The sequence below is a fragment of the Ambystoma mexicanum genome, chromosome 2p (assembly GCF_040938575.1).
Source record: "Ambystoma mexicanum isolate Mex_15411 chromosome 2p, UKY_AmexF1_1, whole genome shotgun sequence".
Classification (NCBI taxonomy): domain Eukaryota; kingdom Metazoa; phylum Chordata; class Amphibia; order Caudata; family Ambystomatidae; genus Ambystoma; species Ambystoma mexicanum.
In genome coordinates, this window is record NC_090923.1 from 1,231,177,626 (window position 1) to 1,231,204,658 (window position 27,033).

The window sequence follows — 27,033 nt, forward strand, 5'->3', positions numbered from 1 at the left end:
ATTAAAATCAGGATCACACTTTCAAAATATGACAGCTACACAATTATTACAAAAAGTGCAACAAAAGGATGAGGTTTTACAATCAAATATTACAAATCTATTAGCAAATATGCGTGGTACTAAAGAGTACTGGTTTTGACGTCATGGAGATGTATGTTGTATGATCAGAAACCTTGGCCCACCCACTTGGTTTGTTACATTAAGTTGTGCAGAATATGCATGGGAGGATTTACATGATTTCCTACGCATATCAAACAAAAACAAAACAAACATAGATATACTAACAGCAGGAGAACTTTGTTCTTTGGATCCTGTTAATGTTTCAAGATATTTTCACCATCGCTTCATTGCTATGCTACATTTTATTTGTAATAAAACTGTTCCTCCCCTTGGAGAAGTGCAACACTTCTTTTGGAGAAAAGAATACCAATCCAGAGGAGCACCACATATCCACATGCTTTTATGGATTAAAGATGCTCCTAAATTTGGTCAAGACAGTGATGCCACTGTTTTACAGTTTATTGAAAAATATGTCACTTGTGAAATTCCATCAGAATCCACAAATAGTGATCTTCATGCACAAATTTTACAATTTCAAAGACACAAATGTGGCAAATATTGTCGTCACAAATACAAAAACAAAGGGAAATACTACACCAAATGCCGATTTGGTTTCCCTAGACCAGTTACAAATACAGGTCAAGTGAACAGCCTCATGTCTTCAGTTAGACATAGTGTTAAAGGTAAGTCACCTAAAAATACGTATTACATAAAAAGAAAAGAAGAGAAATATATCAATGATTATAATGCAATCATTGCCCACTTATGGAATGGAAACATAGATGTGCAGTACATTGCAGACAATTCTACTGCAGTTGCACGATATGTCACAGCATACTTAACCAAAGCAGAAAAGACAGAGCTCCAAGACCTCTGGAATGACCTTTCATCAGATAAAACAGTGTCTCGGAAATTATACAGCTTGGGCATAAAAATGCTCTCCCATAGAGAATGTGGATCATATGAAGCAGCTGATTGTTTAACTGGTACTGCATTGTATGGTAAATCTGAAAATATAGTATGGCTAAGTCTTGGTCCAGCTAAATCTAGAAAAAGAGTTCTAAAATCATATGAAGATATAGAAACAATAGCCAAATATGATCCCAAGAGTCAAGACATTTTAAAAAACAATTTATTGAACACATACTACCCAAACAGAAGTAATACTTTGGAAACCATGTGTCTATACCACATAGCCCAAAACTACACATACAAAAATAATATAAAACCTGATGAAAAAAGGTAAATACAAAGTGACAAACTGTGAAGGCAGCTTAGTTAAACTCACTAAAGCAAATTTAATTAATCATATCAAATTGTCATTGAAGACTCCTCAACATAAAGAAGTATATTACATACAAAACTCTAGATAACTATGACTCATATGAACATGCTTTCAAAGCAAATGAAAGCACTATAACTGATGTAAACTTAACACAATACAAAACAATGTTGCACAATAAACAGCAACACGAAGAAGAACTCCAGGCCCAACTAGATAAAGACACTCCTGAAAGTAGTCAACCTTCTGTAAAAGGAAGCCAAGAGCCACTGCGAGAACCACTAATAATAAATGAGGCAGAATTAGCTATGATAGAAGTAGAAAACACCATGTGTCCGTATGAAGATAAAGAAGACTTAACTATACTACAATCAAAACTAAACAACAAACAACGTTGCATTTTTGAAGAAGTAACAAAACAAATTGCACATGGTGTACAACATGAAAATAAATAATGTTCCTGCCATAATTATAAACCTATACTACTGTACATCAGTGGTGAAGCTGGTTCTGGCAAAACATTCCTAATCAAAATCATCAGTAAATTCCTTCAACAATTGACAAACAACAAACTGTCAGCTGTTATCACTGCCCCCACAGGTTTAGCTGCCTACAACATAGGTGGTGTCACTTAACACCGATTACTACTATTACCAGTAGAACACCAGAACAAATTAGACTATTACAAACTTTCTGCAGAAGCTGCAATGGAATTACGCAGAGTATTGAAACAAATGAAAATGCTACTAATAGATGAAGTGAGCATGGTCTCCAACCTGATGTTAGCTTTGATTCACCTCAGATTACAAGAAGTACTCAAAACAGACTATGAAGAGCTCTTTGCAGGAAAACACATTATTGTTTTTGGAGATCTGCTTCAATTAACACCAGTAAAAGGTGAGCCTATTTTTAAAACATTAGGACACAAACTCTGCCGTAAAACTGTTGGCAGCATTGGAAATGTCAACCTTTGGCAACATTTCCAATACAGAGAATTAACAGAAAACATGCGGCAATCTGCAGATCTCACTTATGCCAACATCTTTAATTATATCAGTGTTGGTATACTTTCTAAAGAAGCAGAAGCAATATTGAAAACCCGGCAAATTAATGCACTTTATGGCGATAATGCATGTGCTACAGATGTTATGGAACAATTAGCCCACACAAATGTCAATTGTATGGCCTTAATGCCAACTCTTGCAAGCTGTTTCAAATTCAATGAAATGATGTGAAGTAAAGAATTGCAACCAATAATGGAAATCAGCGCCACAGACAAACTAGATGTACATGGTATGACAGTACCTATGTGATACCACGCCACAACAAGACTAAATAGTTTAGAAAAATCAATCTCAAACAGAGCAGGCTTAGAAAAGATACTAAAATTATCCTTAAATTGCAGAGTAATGCTTAAATGTAACCTTGATGTGGACCAAGGACTAGTTAATGGAGCACTGGGTACAGTTGTTGGCTTTCAAACATACCGACGTGACAACAAAATTCAGTTTGTCAATATACTATTTGACAAACTTTCAGAAGTAAAAAGGATAGGACACTCAACAGCTCGATTCCTTCTCTTCAAAGACATGTATGTACGCAGAAAACAATTTTCTCTAACTCTTGCATACGCAGTCACGATTCATAAATCACAAGGTCTTACCGTAGACAAAGCAATGATAGATATTGGTAACACAGTCTTTAAAGAAGGCATGAGCTACATAGCACTATCACGCTTACATACACTTGACGGTCTATTTCTAATAAACTTTGATGCAAGTAAAATAAACGTTGATATTCCTTGCATTTTAGAATACAATAAACTTCGCTCACTATACACCCCCCATCTAAACACATATTCTGTTCCACAAAAAGTAAAACGTTATAAAAGAAAAATAATTCAAACAGAAATGCAACAGGATGTCACTGCAAATCCTCCAAAGAGAGTAAAAGAAAGTAATACTTCATCAAGTACCACAAGCAAAAAAAATCAATTAGGAAAAGTAAACCAGGTACTTCTTCAAAGAAGGAAGACAAACTCCAAAAAAAGCAGTCAGATACAGAACTACCTGGTCCATTTAAACTCTCAAATATAGTTGGTGTAACTTGAAGCACTGAATATTCTATTTCAATTACCACCAATCGTTGAGAACATTTACTTACACAGTACAGACCCATTGTGTATGCAAATGTTAGTACTTCACAGAAATGCAGCAAACAATCCTGATAACACATATAGTGTTTATGGAATAAGACAACAATTGGACTACTGTGCTGGAATGGTGAAATTCACTATAAACTCACAGGAAGATCCACAAGAATTTTTAATGTACTTACTACAAGTACTGGAAAACAAAAACATACCTATAAATGAAATCTTGTAGATTTCATACATGTGGAAACATACATGCACTCTCTGCAACAATGTGACACAAGAAGAAATCCCCAATGAACGCTTTGTATATATATCAATACCTAATTGTGAATCCATTCCTTTTCAGCAACTTGTACAAAATGCAAACCATGGTAGATTATGTTCTACCTGCAATTCAGATAATCGCTCCACATTAGTAATACAAACACATAGTAAATACGTAATACTAATGCTTCTACGTTACAATGCAGATGGTACCAAAAACAACTGCAAGCTGACTGGATTCACACATGGTCAAATATCACTTGGCAAGAGAACCTTCACACCAATAGGTATAATCTACCACGCAGGAGCCACAACCAATGCAGGTCACCACACTGCATATATAAAAAAGAAATGTGGATGGTTTGAATGTAATGATAGTACCATTACTCTAAAGCTGAGATTACCAGCAAATTTTACAAATGCTTATTTAATGTTCTTAAAATCAAAATTTGATAAATAAATTGTTCTTAAACCTTAACTAAACTTGTAGTAAAAAAATATAAACTGTTAGAATATTCCAAAAGCTACATAACTGCCCAAAGATTCTACAACAACTAATCAGATAAATGAATACCACTAAATTAGAGCAAAAAATAGACAGTTAGAATAAGCCAATTGGTATCTAACTGTCCCAAAATGTAACAATATCCAAACAGATAAATCAATACCACTAAAATATATAACAAAATAGACAGTTAGAATATGCCAATTGGTATCTAACTGTCCAAAAATGTAACAAATGGTCATGCACCCAACACTCTATGCCCTGGCCACAACCACCGCAGCATATCACACCCATACAGTCAAACATTTCAACTATGGCCTATGGAACCTTTTAATGTACGCGGACATTACCAGTGTTCTTAGAACACTTTCAATTTACCAGCGAACAGTACGAACAGCGTCTTCAGGACACCCCCTGTGAACATTTCAGGACACCGCGAGATTTCTTAGAACACATTTAACTTGCCATCGAACAATACAGACAGCGTCTTCAGGACACCCCCTACGAACATTTCAGAACACCGCGAGAGTTCTTAGAACACATTCAACTTGCCATCGAACAATACAGACAGCGTCTTCAGGACACCCCCTACAAACATTTCAGAACACCGCGAGAGTTCTTAGAACACTTTCAACTTGACAACGAACAATACGGACAGCGTCCTCAGAACACCCCCCTTTTGTTTATTTGCGAACATTTCAGGACATCGCGAGAGTTTTTAGAACACTTTCTACTTGACAACGAACAACACGGACAGCGTCCTCAGAACACCCCCATTTTGTTTTTGCAAACCTTTCAGGACACCGCGAGTGTTCTTAGAACAGATTCAGCTTGCCACAGAACAATATGGACAGCGTCTTCAGGACACTCCCTACGAACATTTGAGGACACCGCGTGAGTTCTTAGAACACACCCCCATTTTGTTTATTTGCGAACATTTCAGGACACCGTGACAGTTCTTAGAACACATTCAGCTTGCCACAGAACAATACGGACAGCGACTTCAGGACACCCCCTACTAACATTTCAGGACACCGCGTGAGTTCTTAGAACACACCCCCATTTTATTTATTTGCGAACATTTCAGGACACCGCGAGAGTTCTTAGACCACATTCAACTTGCCATCGAACAATACGGACAGCGTCTTAAGAACACCCCCTACGAACATTTCAGAACACTGCGAGAGTTCTTAGAACACTTTCAACTTGACAACGAACAATACGGACAGCGTCCTCAGAACACCCCCATTTTGTTTTTGCAAACATTTCAGGACACCGCGAGTGTTCTTAGAACACATTCAGCTTGCCACAGAACAATACGGACAGCATCTTCAGGACACCCCCTATGAACATTTCAGGACACTGCGTGAGTTCTTAGAACACACCCCCATTTTGTTTATTTGCGAACATTTCAGGACACCGTGAGAGTTCTTAGAACACTTTCAACTTGCCAGAGAACAATACGGACAGCGTCTTCAGGACACCCCCTACGAACATTTCAGGACACCGCGAGAGTTCTTAGAACACTTTCAACTTGCCACAGAACAATACGGACAGCATCTTCAGGACACCCCCTACGAACATTTCAGGACACCGCATGAGTTCTTAGAACACATCCCCATTTTGTTTATTTGCGAACATTTCAGGACACCGCGAGAGTTCTTAGAACACTTTCAACTTGCCACAGAACAATACGGACAGCATCTTCAGGACACCCCCTACGAACATTTCAGGACACCGCATGAGTTCTTAGAACACATCCCCATTTTGTTTATTTGCGAACATTTCAGGACACCGCGAGAGTTCCTAGAACACTTTCAGCTTGCCACAGAACAATACGGACAGCGTCCTCAGAACACCCCCATTTTGTTTTTGCGAACATTTCAGGACACCGCGAGTGTTCTTAGAACACATTCAGCTTGCCACAGAACAATATGGACAGCGTCTTCAGGACACCCCCTATGAACATTTGAGGACACCGCGTGAGTTCTTAGAACACACCCCCATTTTGTTTATTTGCGAACATTTCAGGACATCACGAGAGCTCTTAGAACACTTTCAACTTGTCAGAGAACAATACAGACAGCGTCTTCAGGACACCCCCTACGAACAGTTCAGGACACCGCAAGAGTTCTTAGAACACTTTCAACTTGACAACGAACAATACGGACAGCGTCTTCGGAACACCCCCATTTTGTTTTTTTGCGAACATTTCAGAACACCGCGAGAGTTTTTAGAACACTTTCAACTTGACAACGAACAATACGGACAGCGTCCTCAGAACACCCCCATTTTGTTTATTTGCGAACATTTCAGGACACCGCGAGTGTTCTTAGAACACAATCAACTTGCCAGAGAACAATACGTCTATATGTCTATATGTCTTCAGGACACCCCCTATGAACATTTCAGGACACCACGATTGACAACGAACAATACGGACAGCGTCCTCAGAACACCCCCATTTTCTTTTTTTTTTGCGAACATTTCAGGACACTGCGAGTGTTCTTGGAACAGTTTCAGCTTACTTGCGAACAAAACGGAAAGATATTGAGTCCTCAGAACACCACCCATTCAGTTTATTTAGAACATTTCAGAACACCTGTGATGTCCGCAGACAAATCGAACACAAAAAGAACGTCTATCACATAACAAAGCACAACATTTAACCTATCTCAAACCCTCCCATCCTCCCCAAACACTCCTACACAACAACACACTCTACTAAATACACATTTTGAACAAACTTTCACCGCGCTGTCCGCAGACGTCTGCGAATCCAAGATGGCGGGCCCTACCGAAAATCTGACGCGCTTCACGCTTAACACCGTCCAATCAGCGAACACGCTGTAGGTCCGCGGACATGACGTAAGCCACTCGGCCAATCAGGACCGTGTCCGCGGAGCGAACAGGGAAGTGTGTCTGCGGACCGAACACAGATATCACTAATATTTTTTACCTACTTTTTGGTCATTTTAAAAAACAACTACTGGACGGATTTTCACCAAATTTGCAAAAGCACGCTTTAGGGACCAAGCCGCTGCTCCTGGTCCAAATTTGGTGAAAATCCATCCAGCGGTTTGGGCTGTTGGCGCGAGCAAAGTTTTTTCCCCATTCAGTCTATGGGGAAAAAAAAAGTTTTGGGACCCCCCTTATAACTTTGCCCCCCCCAGACGTATCCTCACCAAACTTTGCAAAAAAATTCAGAGTGGGCCATATACTTTTTTTGCAAAGTTTGGTGAGGATTCGTCCAGGGGGAGCGAAGTTATAAGCCGCCCAAAAAGTGCTCTTCCTATGGAAACAGCAACTTAACCATAACTACATGGCCACTACTGTGGCCATGTAATATATATGGGAGTAGTTTCTTACCTGTAACTCCATTTCTCCAGCGTTGGTATCTTTCATGGATTCACATGCTTAGAATATTCCCCGTCGTCAGACTGGGAACCCTCGGTACACATATATAGTCGTTTCCTATAGGAAAAAACTTCCGACACTTGTGTGTCCTATCCACATCTACGTCCTCCCCGGGGACGTCCACGCACGCCCCATAGGATGTAATGGTATATAAGCCCCGCCCCCGCGGGTCCCGTCAGATTTCGACCCCTCCAAAGAAGAAAGGGGGAACCTGTTTATGCACATATGCTGCACATTGCATTCCGGGGAGGCTGGTGGGCGCATGTGAATCCATGAAAGATACCAACGCTGGAGAAATGGAGTTACAGGTAAGAAACTACTCCCTTCTCCAGCATTGGATCTTTCATGGATTCACATGCTTAGAATAGATTGTATAGCAGTATCCTAGAAGAAGGAGGTGAGAATGCAATGCAACATACATTACAAAATTAAACCACTCCCAGTCCAATATATATATATATATATATATATATATATATATATATATATATATATATATATATATATATATATATATATATATATATGCACGTAAGCAGTAACATATTTATATTAAGGCGATACATCAAGGAAAAAACCAAACATCGGCAAGGTAAAAGACAACAGTTTCATCATTTGGCTTACCTCATTGAAAAAGATGGCGCAGCACTGCCCTACCCATCTGTACTTCATCCGCATGCTGCCTTTCCAGGCAGTAATGGCGTGTGAACATGTGTGGGACAGACCACACCGCCGCCTGGCAGATGTCTGTCAGAGGAATTCCTGCCCATAGCGCCGCGGAGGAGGCTGTCGATCTCGTCGAATGGGATCTAGGGTGCCCTTGTAGGGGTCTCCCGGCCTTGGAGTGACTAAAAGCAATTGCCGACGAGACCCATCGGGCCAGTCCTTGCTTGGAGATTGCCCTTCCTCTCGTCGACGGACCATATGCAATGAACAGCTGTCTGGTAGTTCTGAGTTCTTGCGTTCTTTGCAGATAAAACTTTAACGCTCTTTTCACATCGAGCGTATGAAGAGCCTTTTCCGCCGTCGACGACGGGGTCGCAAAGAAAGTAGGGAGAGCAATGGTCGAGTGCTTGTGATAGATCGTCGGTACTTTCGGGATGAAAGTAGGATTAGTTGATAGTATCACTTTATCTTTAAAGAATCTCATATATGGAGGGTCTATGACTAATGCCTGTAATTCCGACACTCTTCTAGCTGACGTAATGGCAATTAAGAAAGCCAGCTTCCACGATAGGAACTGCATGGATGAAGAGGACATTGGTTCGAAAGGAGGTTTCATTAAAGCCGCCAACACCACATTTAGACTCCACGACGGTGGGAACCGCTTCGTAGGGGGAAAAGTTCTAAAGAGACCCCTCATGAAATGTTTCACCAATCTGTCGCTGAATAACGGTGCGGAATGTCTCCTTCTCGTGAACCTTGAGATGGCCGCCAGGTGCACCTTGATGGATGACGAAGATAGCCCACTCTCTGCTAGGTGCAGAAGATATGGTAAAATTTGTTCAGGAGTTACTTCCCCAGGCCGTATTTCGTGCTGTGTTTGCCACCACATACAGAACCTTCGCCACTTGCATATGTATGACTTGTTAGTGGAAGGAGCTCTAGCCGCCTGTAGAATTTTTCGGCAATCCGACGAGACTTTCAAATTGCCAAATTCTGCAAAGTCAGGAGCCATGCCGTCAGGTTGAGGCTGTCCGGATTGTGATGCCACACCATTCCTTTGTCCCTGGATAGGAGATTCGGAACTTTCTGGAAAGTTATCGGTTGTTCCAACGATAGGTGTAGTAGGTCGGAAAACCACGGTTGTCTCGGCCAATACGGTGCCACCAGAATGACCCGGCATTTGTATCTGCGAATCCACTGTATTGTCCTCCGTATAAGGGGAAACGGAGGGAAGGCGTACAGGAACTTGTCTGTCCACGGAAATGAGAACGCTTCCCCTAGGGATCCTTTCTGAGGCCATCTGCTCGCGAACTGCTCGCATTTCTTGTTTTCTCTCGTTGCGAAGAGATCGATTGAGGGGTGACCCCACCTTTTGAAGATTCTTTGCAGCTGAATGGTGTCCATCTCCCACTCGTGTATCTGAGCCATGCTCCTGCTCAGGGAATCCGCTTGTACGTTCTTCACTCCTGGGAGATGGTGAGCCACTATAGATATGTTGTGTTTCAAAGCCCAATGTCATACCTTTTGAGCCTCCACTGAAAGGGTCCTGGATCTCGTGCCTCCTTGTTTTATCAAGTAGAACATGGCTGTCGTGTTGTCTGTCAGCACTCTCACTCTCGACCCCTGGATATGTGGGAGGAATGATTTCGAGGCCCATCTCACTGCCCTCAGTTCCAGTACATTGATATGTAGGCGTGATTCGGTGGGAGACCATCTGCCCTGGGTTTGGTGGTTGTCCATGTGTGCTCCCCAGCCCGTCAGGGATGCGTCCGTGATGATGGTATTCTGAAATTCGGGTTCTTGTAGAGGAACCCCTCTGTCCAGATTGTGAAAGCTTTTCCACCATTGGAGGGCTCGGATGATTTCGTCGTCGACGACGGTTAGCCTGTCCGACCACCGACCCGTGGACTGCTTCCATCTGTCCGCTAGGAATTCTTGAAGCGGCCTCATGAACAATCGACAGTTGGCTACTAGATGGATGCAGGAAGCCATGGAACCTAGGATCGCCACATACTTTCTCACTGAGAGTGTGCCATGTAGACGTAGTTGACTCGTCAGCCGATTGATCTTTGACATTCTGTCTAGGGAAGGTTTCACTATTCCCGACTGGGTTTCGAATTGAGCTCCCAAGAACTTTAAGTTCTTTGATGGCCTTAGAGAGGACTTTTCGAAGTTCACTGCGAACCCCAGTCGTTGCAGAAGCTGTAAGGTAGCCTGTACGCTGTCGTTGGTCGACGCCGAGGAGGATCCCCTCACCAGCCAGTCGTCGAGGTACGGGTATACATGTTGCCCTTTCTTTCTCAGCCAGGCTGCTACGGGCGCCAAACATTTTGTGAACGTTCTTGGGGAGGATTTGAGACCAAACGGGAGCACTGCGAATTGGTAGTGTGTCTGATCTACCATGAACCTCAGAAACTTGCTGTGTTTTTGACACATAGGGATGTGGAAGTACGCGTCTTGCAGATCTAGAGATGCCAAAAAATCTCCCACTTGAACAGACCTGATTACTTCCTGCAGCGTGAGCATTTTGAATTTCTGGCTCTGTAAGGTCTCGTTGAGGTCGCGTAGGTCGAGAATGGGACGCCATTTTCCGTTCGGCTTTTTTACCACGAAACACCGCGAGTATACCCCTTGGCCTTTCTGCGATGCAGGGACTAACTCTATGGCACCTTTCTGTAACATAAGTGCTACTTCCTGCAGCAAATTGTCCAGATGTGGTTGGGGTATGGGTATAGGTGGACACTTTGGAGGTTTGCATTTGAATACTAGAGAATGTCCGTACCTCACTGTGTCCAACACCCACTGATCTGTCGTGATGTTTTCCCATTCTTTGACGCAGCTCAACACTCTTCCTCCCAGAACGGTGCGCTTTCCGTCATTGCTGGTCTTTCTGTTTGCTCGTCGACGACGAATAGGTCGGTCGTCTCTTGGATGACTGGAAGTTTCTGCGCCGACTTGAGTTTTGAGAGGCGCGTCTATATCCCTGGGAAGGGTACGCCGATCTGCCGAAGGATCTATCCCTGGGTGTAGAAAATCTTGAGTTGCCAGATGCCCCTCTAAAGGGACGAAAGGATCGAAAGTGTTTACCACTCTGAAGAGCACCCAACGACTGCGCCGTATCCCAATCCTCCTTCATGCCCTTCAAGGCCTCGTCCACCTTTTCTCCGAAAAGAAGGTCACCTTCGAAGGGCATGTCCAATACCTTATACTGCACCTCGGGTCTGAAGTTGGTGCACTTAAGCCAAGCCTGGCGTCGTAGAACAACTCCGTTGTTTATCTGCTTAAAACCCGCATCTGCCAGGTCCACCGCTATGTTAATAGCATGATTCGACGCTTCTTCGCCCTCTCGTACCAGAGACATCGCCGTTCTTCTATGTTCTTCCGGAAGGTGGTCCAGTATAGGGGCCAGTCTGTGCCACATCTCCCTGTCGTACCTGGCCACAATAGCCAGAGAGTTGGCTGCTTTCACAGTTGTAGCACCCACGGAAAGAACCTTCTTGCCAAACACGTCTTGGCGTCTTGCCTCATTATCCGGAGGGGTAGAGCACTTGTGTTGAGCCTTGGCTTTCCTCGTCGCCGCTGCCGACACCACCGAATCAGGTGTAGGTTGGGACGAAAGACACTTCGGGGTAGAGTCTGGTACTTTAAATTTCTTTTCAATGCGGCCTTTGACGGCCGGTTCAGAGAACGGGTGACGCATGGTTTGAACACCCTCTTTCCAGACATGATCTAAAATGGGTATTGAGAATATTGAGCGTCTATTCTTACCCATATGATCGAATAGAAAGCAGTCCTTTTTCTCCTCCTGCTGGGCCAGGCCAAACTCCTTACATGCTTTTTCCATCATTGAATGAAAAGCGCCAATATCGTCTGGTGGTGATGGATGAGTGGGGCTCTTTGGTGTTTCCAGTTCCACATCCGAAACCCAGGATGGATCCCTAGATGGCGACAGGGAGATATCCGATGCTGACCCACGGTCAGATAAAGAGTCCGAAAGCTCACCCTCCTCCTGGACTACTGGAGTCACCGGAATTCCGCTCGTCTTGGTTGGACGGTGTGACGGGCCGGGTTCGTCGACGGGGGAGGTCAACGCCACAGGTGGAAGCCTTTCATCCAACGATTTTAGCAGCGAGTGTAAGGAGGACAGGACCTCCATGGACAGGGCCAATTGAGAGTTAGGAACATTGGTAAACACCTGAGAGCAGGTTGCTCCTGATGGCGACTTGGCTCGTAGCCCAAGGTCTTCCGGGCCCGCAATCCTGAAACCGTCGTCTTCCTTCGAGGAAATCGACACTGCTTGTTCCTGCAGTAACGTGTCCGGCAACCCCATATCAAAAACTTCTGGTCTCCAGGCCAGAACTTCGGTCGACGAGGACATTGTCGCCGTCGTCATCGGGTTGATGACGGGGGAAACTAACTGCGTCAGAGGCAGTGAGGGCACTGACTGGTTCGTCATCGTCGACGGTGGGCCTGCAGGTGGCTTAGGCGGTCCCGCCTTAACGGTGCTCTCCCTGCGTTTATCCGATTCTCTACTCGTGGCAGATCTATGAGGATCGCCCGAGGAGGATTTTGGCCTTTCCTTTCCTTGTTTTTTCGACGATGATGATGATGGTATCTTTTTTGAAGATTCTTTTGAAGACTCCTTGGAAGAGTGACTTCGTGGAACATCTCTTTCCACCGGTCGAGTCTTCTTCACCGGTGGTTCCGCTTAGGTTGAACGGCGCGGGGCTCCCGATGTTTTCGTCGAGGCGACGCTGCGCACAGAGCCCACCTCCGACTGAGGGTATGCTCCCGCCCCGTCATTTAACCACGACACCAGCCGTCGATTCCGATCTTTCAGGGTTTTCTGAGAAAAACCCTTACATATTTCACACTGGTCTGCGGAATGGTGAGGGTGGAGGCAATAAATACAATCTAGATGGCCGTCCCCCTCGTAAACCTTCTTCAATCCGCACGTGGCGCACGGGCGAAACAAAGGTTTGCCCGACATTCTGGTAAGACCAAAAAAACCTCAGAGGCTCGTTCGGTCAACCCAGCGAGTAATTTCAACGATAGCCTAGAAAGTAGAGACTACGCGAGGAGATCCCACTATCTTTGAAATCTGACGGGACCCGCGGGGGCGGGGCTTATATACCATTACGTCCTATGGCGCGTGCGTGGACGTCCCCGGGGAGGACGTAGATGTGGATAGGACACACAAGTGTCGGAAGTTTTTTCCTATAGGAAACGACTATATATGTGTACCGAGGGTTCCCAGTCTGACGACGGGGAATATTCTAAGCATGTGAATCCATGAAAGATCCAATGCTGGAGAAATATATATATATATACATATATATATATCCTTCTCCTATTACAGTGCGCAGCATACCCCTGCAGCAGCATATTTGTGTGTATTGCGCAAGCGTGGTAATTTAGGCCTGCCCAGGCTGTTATGCGACTCGTGAATTTTTGCTGAGCTGGGGGGGGTCTCAGCATGGCTTGCAGGGTGTCAGATTTTGTGCTACGCCACTGCACAGTAGAGGCATGTCTGCCTCTCCTTTAGTTCTGCAGGATGGGTCCTGAAGGAGACATAATGGGCACTGCAGGTGTTGGAGAGAGGAGGAGGGAGAGGACGCTGCTTTCTGCAGCAAAGATTGCAGAAGCGTAGTACTTTAAGTTGCGATAAAGTGAAATTAAAAGCTTTCATTTTCACTTTGCAACATAGTTGGGTACCGGTACTCTCTTTCAGGCGTTGAGAAGTCCAGGCACTCGAATGCTCAAAAATAAGAAATGGAGGTACTGAGGGTAGAACCGCCAAAGCACTGCCTTGGAGTGAAAAGAGCGCTCAAGTTTCCTGATGTCAATGTTCTAGAAGGTTATCCAGTCCAGCTTTCGCTTGGACATTTTGTTAATTGTAGTTTACTAAATTGTGAAGGGGGTAGAAAAGATGACAAGTCCCAGAATACAACAGGAAAAAATAAGACTTTATGGTTTTATCACACAAACCGGTCAACTCAAGACACTTTTGGTGGGTTTCACCCAAAGGCCCCCACGTTGCTTGCCCTCCCATATATGTGAAGTGGCTCTCAAAACCCAAAAATAAAATAGGGTGATTTCACCAGCCCTAGCGCCACAAAAGGTGGAGAGCTCGCGCCCTGCCATGAGAAACTTGAAAACTCTGATTGAAGTACTGGGATTGAAGATCTTGTTGAAGGGGTTGCATTTTTGTAATATGTTGTTCTCTGCCTCAAACAGACCATTTACAGTGCCACCACGCTCACACACACCACGCACACCAAATGGACTTTTTCCTGACCTGACTTTTACCGTCACGGCATGTGCCCAAGCATCCCAATACACAGAGGCATCCCGCTACATCAATTGCTAATTAAATATGCACACACAACAGGCTCTGCTTCACAAGACGCGATCAATGATTCATGAATGATGGAAGGAGCTCAGCAACAGGGGACCAAAGTAATGGATCTGAGAAAAATTGCGCACTGTGCTGTGTGCAGTTGCATTTATTCAGAGGTTATTGCGCCACAGCACCCCCTTCTGGGCTTCTGGCTTCACTACATTGTGCATGGCTGTTGTCACAACACGTTGAACTGCCCCATCATCTTTTCAGAGGCCACAGAGATTTCTCAGTTTGTGGAAAAGATGTCAATTTTAGCAATAAACTGGCGATCAATGCTTCCCTCTACAAAACGGCCTCTTTGTCCAAGGCGTGGCAGCCATCCTTAAATGTCAATGCTCAGATTACTTACTGGTAATCTTCATTACTCCTAGTCCTTCTCTTCATCGTCCCAGCACTCATCAATTAGGTTTCCCACCTCCATACAGGAACCCTCTTTCTACCTCTAATTTCCTCAGGCCCCGCCCCCTCCACGTCCCACCTTCCCCAAGACCCAACAGTACATAACACTGCTCAATAGGCCCATTCAACATGGAGAGGCGGGAAACTTGTGCTGGGATGAGGAAGAGAAGGACTAGGAGCAGAGGCATAGACAGGGTAGGGACTGAGCGGGCAAGGCCCACCCAAAATCTGTAAATGCCCACTCAGCAGCTCTTTTTGGGTATTTACAGATGTTAATGTCACTCTGGTGGGCCCAACTAAATTAGCTTCAGGCCCCACTAGTTAGACAATCTTGGCTACGCCTCTGACTAGAAGGAATGAAGATTGCCGGTAAGTAATCTGAGCATTACCTCCATGTCCACTCTTCCTCATCCCAGCACTTTTCAATGAGGCGTGCCAACTCCTGAGAGAATGGGCCGAGCGCAAAGTAAAACACCAAAAGGCAAATGGAAAATACAACCTGACCAACACCAATTTATTGAAATACACATATCCAGACAGTAGCAACAAGGTATTTCACAAGAGTGCCAAACTCAACACACCCACCCCAAAGGCCCCTGCCTCCCGGCGTGAAGATTAAAACGGTAGTGGTTAATGAAAGTGTGTGGATCAGACCAGGTGGCAGCACAGCAAATGTCCTGGATAGAAACACTGCAGGCTTCAGCCCAGGATGCAGCCATCCCCCTCGCGGACCTGCCCTGCACACCAGACGGAAGGGGAGACCCCACAGATGAGTAAGTCAAAGCAATAGCATCCCGAGCCAACAGCTGATGGTGGGCACAGACGCCTTCCGCCTGAGGACCGCCCTCCAAAGGTAAAAAAGAGGCTAAGGGAGGAACAAAAAGCCCTAGTGTGTTCCAAATAGAACAGAACACCCGCCTCACATCAAGAGCGGCCAAACGTACCTCCTCCGGGGAGAAGGGAGAGGTGAAAAAGGAAGGAAGAACAATCTCCTGGGCAAGATGAAACTTAGAAACCACTTTAGGAAAAATGGACGGCTGGCACTTAAGAAGCAACGTATCTGGGAAACCACCAGGTAGGGTGCCTCACAGGAGAGGGCACCAAGCTCCCCCAAAAGCCGCGCCAAGGTGATATCCATCAGGAAAATCACTTTCAATGAGGGAAACTTCAGACAAAGGCTCAAAAGGAGAAGACAGCAGAGCCCAAGACCAGCGGGAGATCCCAGAAGGGCAACCCAGAAAAAAGGACAGGCCAAGCAAGAGAAAAACTCTGGAGAATGCGACCCACCAAGGAGTGACCACCCACAGCCGGACCCCCAAAGGCACAAATCGCAGCCCACTGAGCCCTCAGGGTGGAGACTGATGGACCCAAGTCAAACCCATCCTGAAGAAACTGCATCACAGGAGCCCCAGAACCCAAGGAGGAGGAACTGCCATGACTCAGACACCAGGACATGAAGTGCCCCTAGTGCCTCTCATAGGCCCTAACTAAACTAACTAACTGAAATGTTTTTATATAGCGCACACACACCCAAAGGCCTCAGGGCGCTCAAGTAGAAGGATGCCAGTTCCTCTGAATGTGAGAAACCACCTTGTCAGAGAGCCCCCCAGAAACTAGCTGCACCCTTACAGTTTCCACGCCCCCCAGACCAAGTTCTTGCGACCCTCCACCCCTAAATGGCACACCACCGGATCCAGACTCCGAGCGAGAGGCAACATGGAGGAGACAGCCAAGTCCAGGAGAAGGGGAAACCAGCACCTGCAAGGCCAAAGTGGAGCAATGAAGATCACCACCACGGAGGGTCCCGGATGCGTAGCAACACCATCTGAATGAGAGGGAGGGGCGGAAGGCATACAGGAGCCCCTGTGGCCATGGGGAGGTCAGAGCATCAACCCCCCCACACCACCGGAGAGGGGAAACAGGAGAAAAAGTGGGGGACCTTCACAGACAAGGGATAGGCATACAAATCCACTCAAGGTGTCCCCAGAACCCTGAAGACCCTCCGAAAGACCACCTCTGACAGCACCCACTCCCCGAGGGGAACACACGGCTGAGGCGATACACCACCACATTGTCCTGGCCCCTGATGTGACAAGCAGACAGTGATCGAAGATGAGACTACACCCAAGTACAGAGGAGAAGAGCCAGAGACCCCAAAGACCGAGACTGAGAGCCCCCCTGGCGGTTGATACATGCCACAGTGGCAGTATTGTCCAAGCGGAGGAGAACAGCCTGCCCCACCAAGACCGGGCCAAAGGACTTCAGAGCCTTGAAGGCTGCTAAGAGCTCCCTCCAGTAGGAGGATCTGGCTGCGTCCCCCTGGCACCACTTCTCCGGCAGCTCCCAACCCAGGGCCACCACCCCCCACCCCACCAGGCAGGAAGCGTCTGTAGTAACAATGATCAGAGAGGGCGGACAACGTGGGAACCCCACCAACAGATTGGGCAGGTGCAGCCATCAACAATGCTGGTCTCTGTAGGAGGGACTCACAGGGATAGGAGCCTCAAAGTCTAGAGACGACTCCTTCCAGAACCTGTGGCTATGAAGCAACAGGGGACGTAGGTGAAGTCTCCCCATGTAACAAAGAAGACACATGCCGCCATATACCCCTGAGCCTGAAGAAAATCCCTGGCCGGGGCCGACTCCTGAGCCAGAAGATGCACCAGGCAGTCCTGCAGTCTCTGAGCTCTGACATGGGGAAGAAGAACACGCCCCCCCCTGCAGTCCAAAACCTGGCCCCAATGAACTGAAGATCCTGCGAGGGCTGCAGATGAGACTTTGTCTGGTTTATGAGCAACCCAGCGAGGTCAGCAGAAACAATTGATTCCAGGTGTCACAGCAGAAGATCTCTCAGCCAAGCCTTCAGTAGCCAGTCGTCGAGGTACGGGAACACCTGAATCCCCCGGAGGTGCAGAGCTGCGATGACCAGCCCCAGAACCTTGGTAAAGACCCTGGGAGCCGACATCAGGACAAAGGGCAAGGTCCAGAACTGGAAATCATCCTTGCCCACCGCAAACCTGAGAAACTTCTGATGGGCAGACCAAAAAGGAACATGCAGGTAGACGTCCTGAAGATCCAGGGAAACCAGGAATTCTGAGTTCTTCCCTAGAGGAATGACCTGCTGAAGACACTCCATTTTGAACCTCAGAGTCAGAATGTGCTGGTTCAACACTTTGAGGTCTATAATCAGACGGAAGGATCCCGAAAGTTTGGGCACCAGGAAGACAATAGAGTAAACCCCCAGACCTCTCTCTGATCGAGGCACCCACCGAAGGACCCTCTTGGAGCGATTTGCCCAGAGCGCCCGCCGCATGGCCAACCTCTTGTCAAGGCACCTGGGCACGGGCGTCCAATCAGACCAGATGGAACAGGAGGGGAGACCAATTCCAACTTGTACCCCATCTCACCAGACGATTGGCCCAGGCAACCCCCGAGACCCAGGACCATTGCTTCCAAAGGAATGTCAGGCAGCCCCCAACAGCCCGGCATCAGGACTTCTGCTGGCGAGGGGAGGGAGACTGGACCCGAGGGCCACTTCCATGCAGGCACAGGCCGAGCATAACCCCTCGTGCAGGGCGAGCCCGCTGGGGAGGGGCAGCCGGCCCGCAGATCCCCTGCGAGCAGGGGCAGTCTTCCTACGCAGCTGGCGAGCATGTTTGTCCGTCTTGAAGCCCTTATGGACTTTGTCCTCCAGGGAATCCCCAAACAGCATCCGTCCTTCAAAGGGAATTTTCATGACAGTAGTCTTCTGTTGGTCGTCCGTCTTCCAATCCCTGGTAAGAACGTGCCAACTACCCCCCCACGATGGACCCCATGGACATGGCGGCCGCCTTCACACCATCATATGCCAAGTAAGACAAAAACTCCACCTGAGACCTGAGAAGGGGCACAGGATTCAAGCCCTCCCCTGCCACCTTCACGGCAGAATTCAGACTCCCATGAGCAGCTTCCATTGAGTATGTGGCATATGTGGAGCCCGCAAGGCCAAATGACCCCCTCCATAAGCCTTCCTCAAGGAGGTATCCACTTTACGATCCTTGGGTTCCCGGAGAGAATCATCCGAGGCCAAGGACGACCTCCCCACCAGACTGGGAATGACGTCATCCATCAGAACCACCTGCGGCAGGGCCATCTCCTCCCCCTGCAAGGGATACATCTTGGCAAGGAACCTGGGGACTGCTGACTTGTCCGGATCAACCCATTCCCTCAAAATCTCAATCTTCATTTCAGAAGCTAGAGACCCTTCTTTTTTTTAAACTTTGTTTATTGAATGGTCATGTTAACAATCACATTTCACATTAGCATAGGTATAAAGTGTACATTATTTACCAATTTGAATCACATCTAGGTACGTGTTGATGTCATGGCATATACAATCAGGGGCTGTCAACATCCAATGTCATGTCACAAAGATAACCTCTAAACGGGGCCCACATGTCTTTTGGACGGCAGGCTGCAGGTACAGACAGTATAATTTGTTCTTCACATTCATTCACATATGTCAATTCATGGCGGAAATCATCTATTTTTGGTGCATGCTTCGACTTCCAGTACTTCAAAATAAATTTCTTAGCTACAACACATGCAGCATTAAAACGTCTTCTTGTGGTCTCTGCAACGTATACCAATATCCCCGAATAGATATTTAAGGTGTGCCAGAGAAGATGGTATCTGTGTGATATCTTCAGTTGTTTCTGCCACAGTGCCCCAGAAAGAAACAATCAGAGGACATGTCCAGCACATGTGAAAAGCGTCTGCTTGAGGGCTGCCACATTTCAAACATTCACCCCTACATCCCTCCATGAATTTGGCCATTCCAGCAGGGGTATAGTTCAACTGATTTAGGATTTTAAACTGTATTAGGTTTAATCCAGCATTTAGGGATACCGTTTTTGTCAATTGACAATATTCCCGCCATTGTACATCCCCTATAGTGGTTCCCACATTTGTTTTACAAGTATCTTTAATCACATTTTTAGAAGGGACACATGATTGTATCAGCCCATATAGTCTGGATACTCCTTTTCTCGATCTGTCATTGGACCCGATGGCTCATATACACTTGTGCATATCTGGTTCCCTCAGGAAAGTCAGCCATTTTTTGTTAAATGCAGCCATCATGCAATGGTATTGCAACAGTTTCAACTGTCCCCCTCCAATGGTATCTACAAAAGCAGCCTGGGTAACATATTCCCCGTCAGGGTACATGTATCCTATTTTTAATTGCTTCTCAGGGTCCCATGTTCTCTGTAGTGGCTCATCGTATTTGGGAGAAATACCAGGAAAACACCATAATGGGGCTTCTCGATCATAAGGTGTCTCTAAATTGATTTTCCCAAAGATTTTTGACCATGCATTAACAGTGGTACTAACCAGGTCATAGGCACAGGTGTCCTTGTGTCGTGTATCGAATATGACAGAGCGTAGCTCAGTAGGAGATGCCACATAACACTCTAACGGGATATACGTGACTGTGTCCTTCGGGTTATACCAATGTTTAGCAAATTGGGCCTGCGGTGTTAGGTAATATACCTCAGTCAGGTGCAGCGAGACCCCCGCTTGTGTACGGCTCTGTCAATTTATGCCATTTCATTCTTGCCACCCCGGCTCCCCACACGAATGATGTGACCAAAGATTGGAGTCTGGTAAAAAAAGAGTCTACATGGCCAGAGGGGTATATTGCAGAAAAAATATAGTAGTTATGGGAGGAATACCATTTACAGAATTGCTATTCGTCCATAGAGGGAGATTGGTAGTTTTGCCCACATCTGTAATTTCGCTGTTAGGAGTTGCATATAGTTTTCGTAGTTGTCTGCGTATAATGTTTGCCATTCTCTTGTCACGATAATGCCCAGATAGCGAACTCGGACAGGTGCCCATTTGAACCTGCCGATATTGGATGGGTGTGTGGTAGCAGGGGTGATGGGGAATAGTTCAGATTTCAAGAAATATATTTTATAGCCAGAGGACCGGGAAACTGTGTGGATACCCTACAAAATGGGTGCTAAATTCTGCTCCAGACGTACAGCAGGGTGTCATCAGACGTACAGCAGGGTGTCATCAGCATAGAGTGTTATCATCAATGAAGACCCTTGTATCCTAATCCCTCTATGTCCATGCATCAGTCGGACAAAGGCAGCCATGGGTTCTATAGTAAGAGGCAAACAGTATTGGGGAAAAGGGACAGCCTTGTCTGGTACCTCTGTCAAGGGGAAATACTGCCGATAATGTTCGGTTTGTGAAGACCCTTGCTCCCGGGGTATCATGTAGGAGTCGGACACAGCTTAGGAAGTGCAGGCCCATCCCAAAGCATCGTAGAACCAAGAATAGATACTTCCAGGATACCAAGTCAAATGCCTTTTCGGCGTCTAAGGCCGCTGCCATCGCTTTCACCTCTGAGTTTACCTGAGCCATCGCTCCAAACAAACGGCAGAGGTTCAGGGCTGTGGATCACATGGGGAGGAATCCAGACTGGTCCGGGTGCACTAAGCAAGGCATGTTGGAGAGAAGTCTAGTTGCAAAGATCTTAGCAAATATTTTAGCATCTGTATTGATGAGGGATAGGGGTCTATAGGAGGCCATATCATGTGGGGCACGGTGTGGTTTTAATAAGACTGTGATAATAGCTTCCCATATGGTTTCTGGAAGGGTGCCCAGCTCCATAGCTTCCTCCCATACCCCCAGTAGGAACGGAAACAATTCCTGATGGAATTCTTTATATAGTTCAATACCCAGGCCATTTGATCCAGGCACCTTCCCAGATGCCAATGCTTTGATGGCACTAACAATTTCTTCCTGAGAAATGGGTTGGTATAGAGCAAGTTTGGCCTCGGGCGATATCACAGGGAGACCTAGTTTATTCAGATATTCCGATAGTTTACCCGCCGTAACCTCATCCCGGTTAGAGTATAATGCAGAATAAAATTGTGTAAATGCTTAATTTATGTCTTTCTCTTGGGTCACAATGGCACCATTAGTAGATTGTATCTCAGCAATGGGATTGCAGTTGTTTTCGGCTTTTAACATGTTGGATAATGACCTGCCTGCCTTATCCCCTTCACCGTACCTACGTGCCCTTACTGGGGCAGTCATATATAGCACCTCTCTGTCTGCTAGTTTGTGGAATTCGCCTGTTAGTTCGTTGATATGTGCTAGGGTCTCCCACTTATGTGTAGAACTATAAAAGTTTTCTTGGTGTCTGAGCTGGAATTCAACTCGACTAAGTTCTTTTCTAACGCTCTTGAGTAGTCCTGTGGTTTTGGCCATAAGGATGCCACTGATCCAGATCTTGAAGGTTTGCCAGAGTACTGATTGGGTACCGACAGTCCCGCCATTGATGGCAAAAAACTCTGTGATTTCTATGTGTAGTGTTTCGGTCACATTGGGGTCTTTAAGGATCGCAGAGGGCATTCTCCATCTCCATGCGGGCATGGGGGAGTCTTGCAATTCAAGGCATAAAATGATTGGGGAGTGATCAGATAACGTGCGTGGGAGGATAGCACAACTCTGTATCATATTTACAAGTGAGGTGGTTACTAACCAGTAATCTATACGTGATTCTGTATCATGTACCATAGATTAAAATGTATATTCCCTGTCATGTGGATGGTGGGTCCTCCATACATCCGTTAGAGGCAATTGTGACAGTACTGGTGTAATGTGATCACTGCTTTCGTGAGTAACTGGGGGGTATCAGAGGATCTGTCCATAACCGAGTCCAGTATCGTAAGTACCCTCCCCAGATCACCCCAACCGCATCAAGTGGAAGAAGAATGTCTAAAATGGCTTGATAGAACTGTGGTTCTTCCATATTGGGCCCATAGGTTTTCACCAATACCACTTGGTGTCCCGCTATGTCATCCCATACCAGTACATATCGCCCCAGGGGGTCTATCTTACTTTTCATGTAGCAGAAGCCTAATGAGGAATGAGCAAGTGTAACTACTCCGCTAGCCTGCGTAGAGTATTCAGTGTAGTAGCATAGTGGCACCCAACCAGCTAGTAAGTCAGTATTAACTTTCTTAATGTGTTTCCTGTAGCATGAGTACCTGTGGACCATGACACGTCACATATGCCCCCACCTTAGTGGCTTTGCTCGGGTTGTTAAATCCCCGGACGTTCCAGGTTAATAATTTAATCTTTAGCCCTTTGCCCATTGGACTATTGATTGCCATTTACATTTACTATGTCTATTGATTATAACGAGTGTACACATGCTTTCCTTACCATGCACTGTAACATGACCATTATTTTCAAAACTTTAAACTTTCCAAACTTCGCTTACCCCCTCGTCCCCCCTCTTCCCTTGCCTTTATCAAATATTAGCTTCTTAACCCTTACATCCCTCCGCCTCCTGCACCATCAACCTCAACTAGATGATGTTTCCCCATAACTTCTGGAACTTTCCTGAGGTGCGAATGCTGCAGCATCTATGCCTGCCACAACTGATCGCCACCACCTGGGTTTAAACTGGCACTTTCTGTTCTGCATCAGTGCCACCTCATCCACCTGTTACAGCAAGTACAAAGGATATAGCAGCATAAGTTATTCAATCTGCAGGATCTCTCCTGTCGTCATTGTTACGCTGACTCCTGTTCTGGTCTTCCCTGCGGTCGCAAGGTGTTAGTGGTATAGAGGATTCCACATAGTCCATAGCTGCTGAGGGAATGTGCTCTGCCTCCATGCTGTATTCACAATTAAGCTAAGAAAATCAGTGCATATGGGATACCTGTTCGTAAGATCTCCTCTGGGCTTAGACCCCAGCAGCAAACTCTGGATATATGTGGATGTTGCTCTCCTCGTAGTTCAAAGTTCCCAGCTCTCTGGGCAATTTCAGGATCATGTCTCTGTCCCTGTAGTTCAGGAGCTTCGCTATGATGGTGCATGAGGGGGTGCCCCTGGTTTGGGTGCCGGGGCCAGGGTGCGATGGGCTCTTTCCACCAGGAAATGATCCGAAAAGGAAGTTGTACCAAACATAGATTTTAAGCGCATTTCAACGAAGGTTTCCATTTGGCCTTTGCCTGTAGATTCAGGAACTCCAACTATACATATGTTGTTCCTTCTGGATCTGGATTCTAGATCCTCACACTTGCCCCGCATCTTGGAGAGTTCTTCCTTTAGGTAGGTTATGCCTCGGCCATGCTGGCCTACTGTATCTTCGGTTCCACTTATTCTGGCTTTGGTTTCTGTGATCCGGGCACTTTGCTTGTCTAATTTCGCCTTGAGGGACTCAATGGTGGACACTATATGGTCCAATTTGACGTTCAGGGATAAGAATCCTGTCTGCATAGTAGCTAGTAGATGGTCTTCTCTGGGATTCCCTGTGGATGTGGATGGGGCTTCACCAGCCTGGGATGTTGTTGTATTTGCAGTTGAGGGCTGGGAATTTGTAAATGAATCCAGAGGGCCCTTCTTCTTGCCACCTGCGCCCTTTGTCATTGTTGTCGAGATGAGCAGGGGTCAGCTCCCAGTGAGGGATTTGAGGTGGGCAGCGGAATTTCAAGTGGTTTAGTGTGGTTTAAGAGACCCAGGTGTCCAACAGGTAGTAGATTTCCGCTCCGGATCTGGTTGTGTTGTCAACCGCAACAGTGCACACGTTACACCTTACACTCTCATCCCCCTCCTGGCTGGCTAGTATCCAGGCTGCTCGGCTCCACTCAGCATGCTCATTTCCGGGCACAATTGGGAATGCTTTCAGCTCTATAGATTAGCCTCCTTTAGGATCCACTGGGATCAGTTTTTGTCTTGGCACGGGAGCTTGCTATGAGTTTTAGATCGAGTCTTACCCTGGCTCTTAAGCACCGGTGTTTGATTTCAATTCCGGGATTGTCGTATAAATCTGCTTGGGGTGAGATTTACAACATTGGTGTCTTGGGGAGTCTATTCACCAACACCTCGCAACACGATGCAGGCGTGTAGAGCACCGGCCCGTTGGACTGGTCGTATACAGAAGCGAGGAGTCAGCCTTGTGTAGATTTAGTAGTAATAATACTGCTGTTATTCTTTTAGGCTGTGCAGGGTGTTCTCATAATACAGAGTACCTGCATCCGCAGCGCAATCTGTTAACATGTTTATAGCCTGTACTGAAAGTTCTCTCCTTATTCGCTGCGTATATTTGGCATGGATTGTATTCTCCCACGTGGAGAAGGAGTTGCTTTAAGCACGCTGGTTTTAATAATAGTTGCCTACCCGGTCTTTTTTCCTGTTCGTGAGGTTATTTATGGTTTTGCGCGTTGTATAGCAGGATGCAGCTCTGGTGGGCTAATGGAACTGTCCTCGCGTGTTATGGCACGTGCACGGGCCACCTGGGTTCACACGGCTGCCAAGCATCTTTCTGGTCTGTCCGTGCCGTTTCACCTCTTCCCCTAGCTGCCAGGATGTCTATACTAAGGCCACTCAGATGGCCCTATGAAGGAAGGGTAGGCCAATTCCACGCAGCCCTGGCTATGACAACTCGTCATTTATTCAGGCTGTACAGGGTGATCTCGCCGTGTTTGTCGCGTGTGTTGTGCTGTGTATGTTAGGGTGGATTGTGCTCTCCAACGCTGCGAGGGAGCTGCCTCAACCTCGTATGCCCCCCTGCTTATCTTAACACTCCTAGTTCACGTTCACTTGAGTGTCCGTATTTCGTAGCGCTGTAGGCTAGGATGTTGCAAAGGCGGGCCTGCGTGTCTGTCCCAACGTATTACAGCACTTGTCGGCGCTGCCTGGGGCTGCGTGGTCATCTAGCGTCCCTCATGTCTGTTGCCACGCCAGTATCTCCACGGGTCGGGATCTTCACACTGTAGCGTCAGGGGTACAGATTGACGGCTGTCTTGTTGTAACAGTGAGAGCTCATATGGCCGTACCTCCGTGTGTGTCTGTTCTGCAATGGGGAAGGCCAGGCCAAGAAAGGGGGGATCATGGGGCTACCCGGTCGTCACAGTTGGCTCCTTCCCTTTTTGTGCCCTTCAAACCTGCTGTCTTTCCTCAGGCATTGTGCCTCATCCCATGGATGTCAAAGACGGACCGTATTTTCTGCAGCTGCCTCCTTCCTCGCGTTGCAAATTTCTCCTCACGCTCTTGGCTGTTGTTTCCCAAAGTAAAGCAGATTAGGCCCCAGCTCTTACCACACAAGTATTGCTGCTTACTGTGATGTAGGGCCCGACACAGGAGATGTGCCTACCCAGGCCGTGTGGCGCAGCGCTTCACTGCGCATAAGCAGGACACGTCCACTCATTGCGCTGCATAAAGTTCTGGTGATTCCTTTATTTTCCTTCCCCCTCCCCTCACACGTGACCGGGAATCTTTCCGGCACGTGACACCACATTCTTCCCCAACTTGGAATGTTTTTCACAACATTTAACGACACCACATCACAACAGGTGTAGTCCCTTCTAGTCTCTCAGATTTTGTCTGGGCAGGCTCACCTGCTGGTAGATTCCATCTACGACGTACCCTTGGAGGCGGGATGATGGTTTCGGCCTTTCCCGCAGGTGGTATCGGGGATTGCTTCTCTCGGGATCTTCTGCCGGAGGGCTCTCTGGCCCGACTCCATCTTCGTGTCCTTGGCTCTCGGGGTAATTCATAAGTTCCGGGTTTCACTTGGCCCTGTGGCCGGCAGGGTGATCTGGTTTCTTCACTTCCGGCTCTTGGGTTTTCTTCCCATAGTTCGGGCGGTACTTTCCTGAAGTGCGATATGTTCCTAGTCACTGTCTCACTTCCCCTGGTGGCAGTGATCATGCTGTGATTCGTGGCACTGACTGTCCAGGGTTGGAACTAAAAATTCAGGGACATCTTCTTGGGCGTGGCTCGGTTCTTGACTATGACAGTGTCTCCGGGTACTCGTTCCGGGTGGCTGGCTCGTCGAGTGAGGTTCTCTTGTTCGTTCCGCTTAGTCCTCC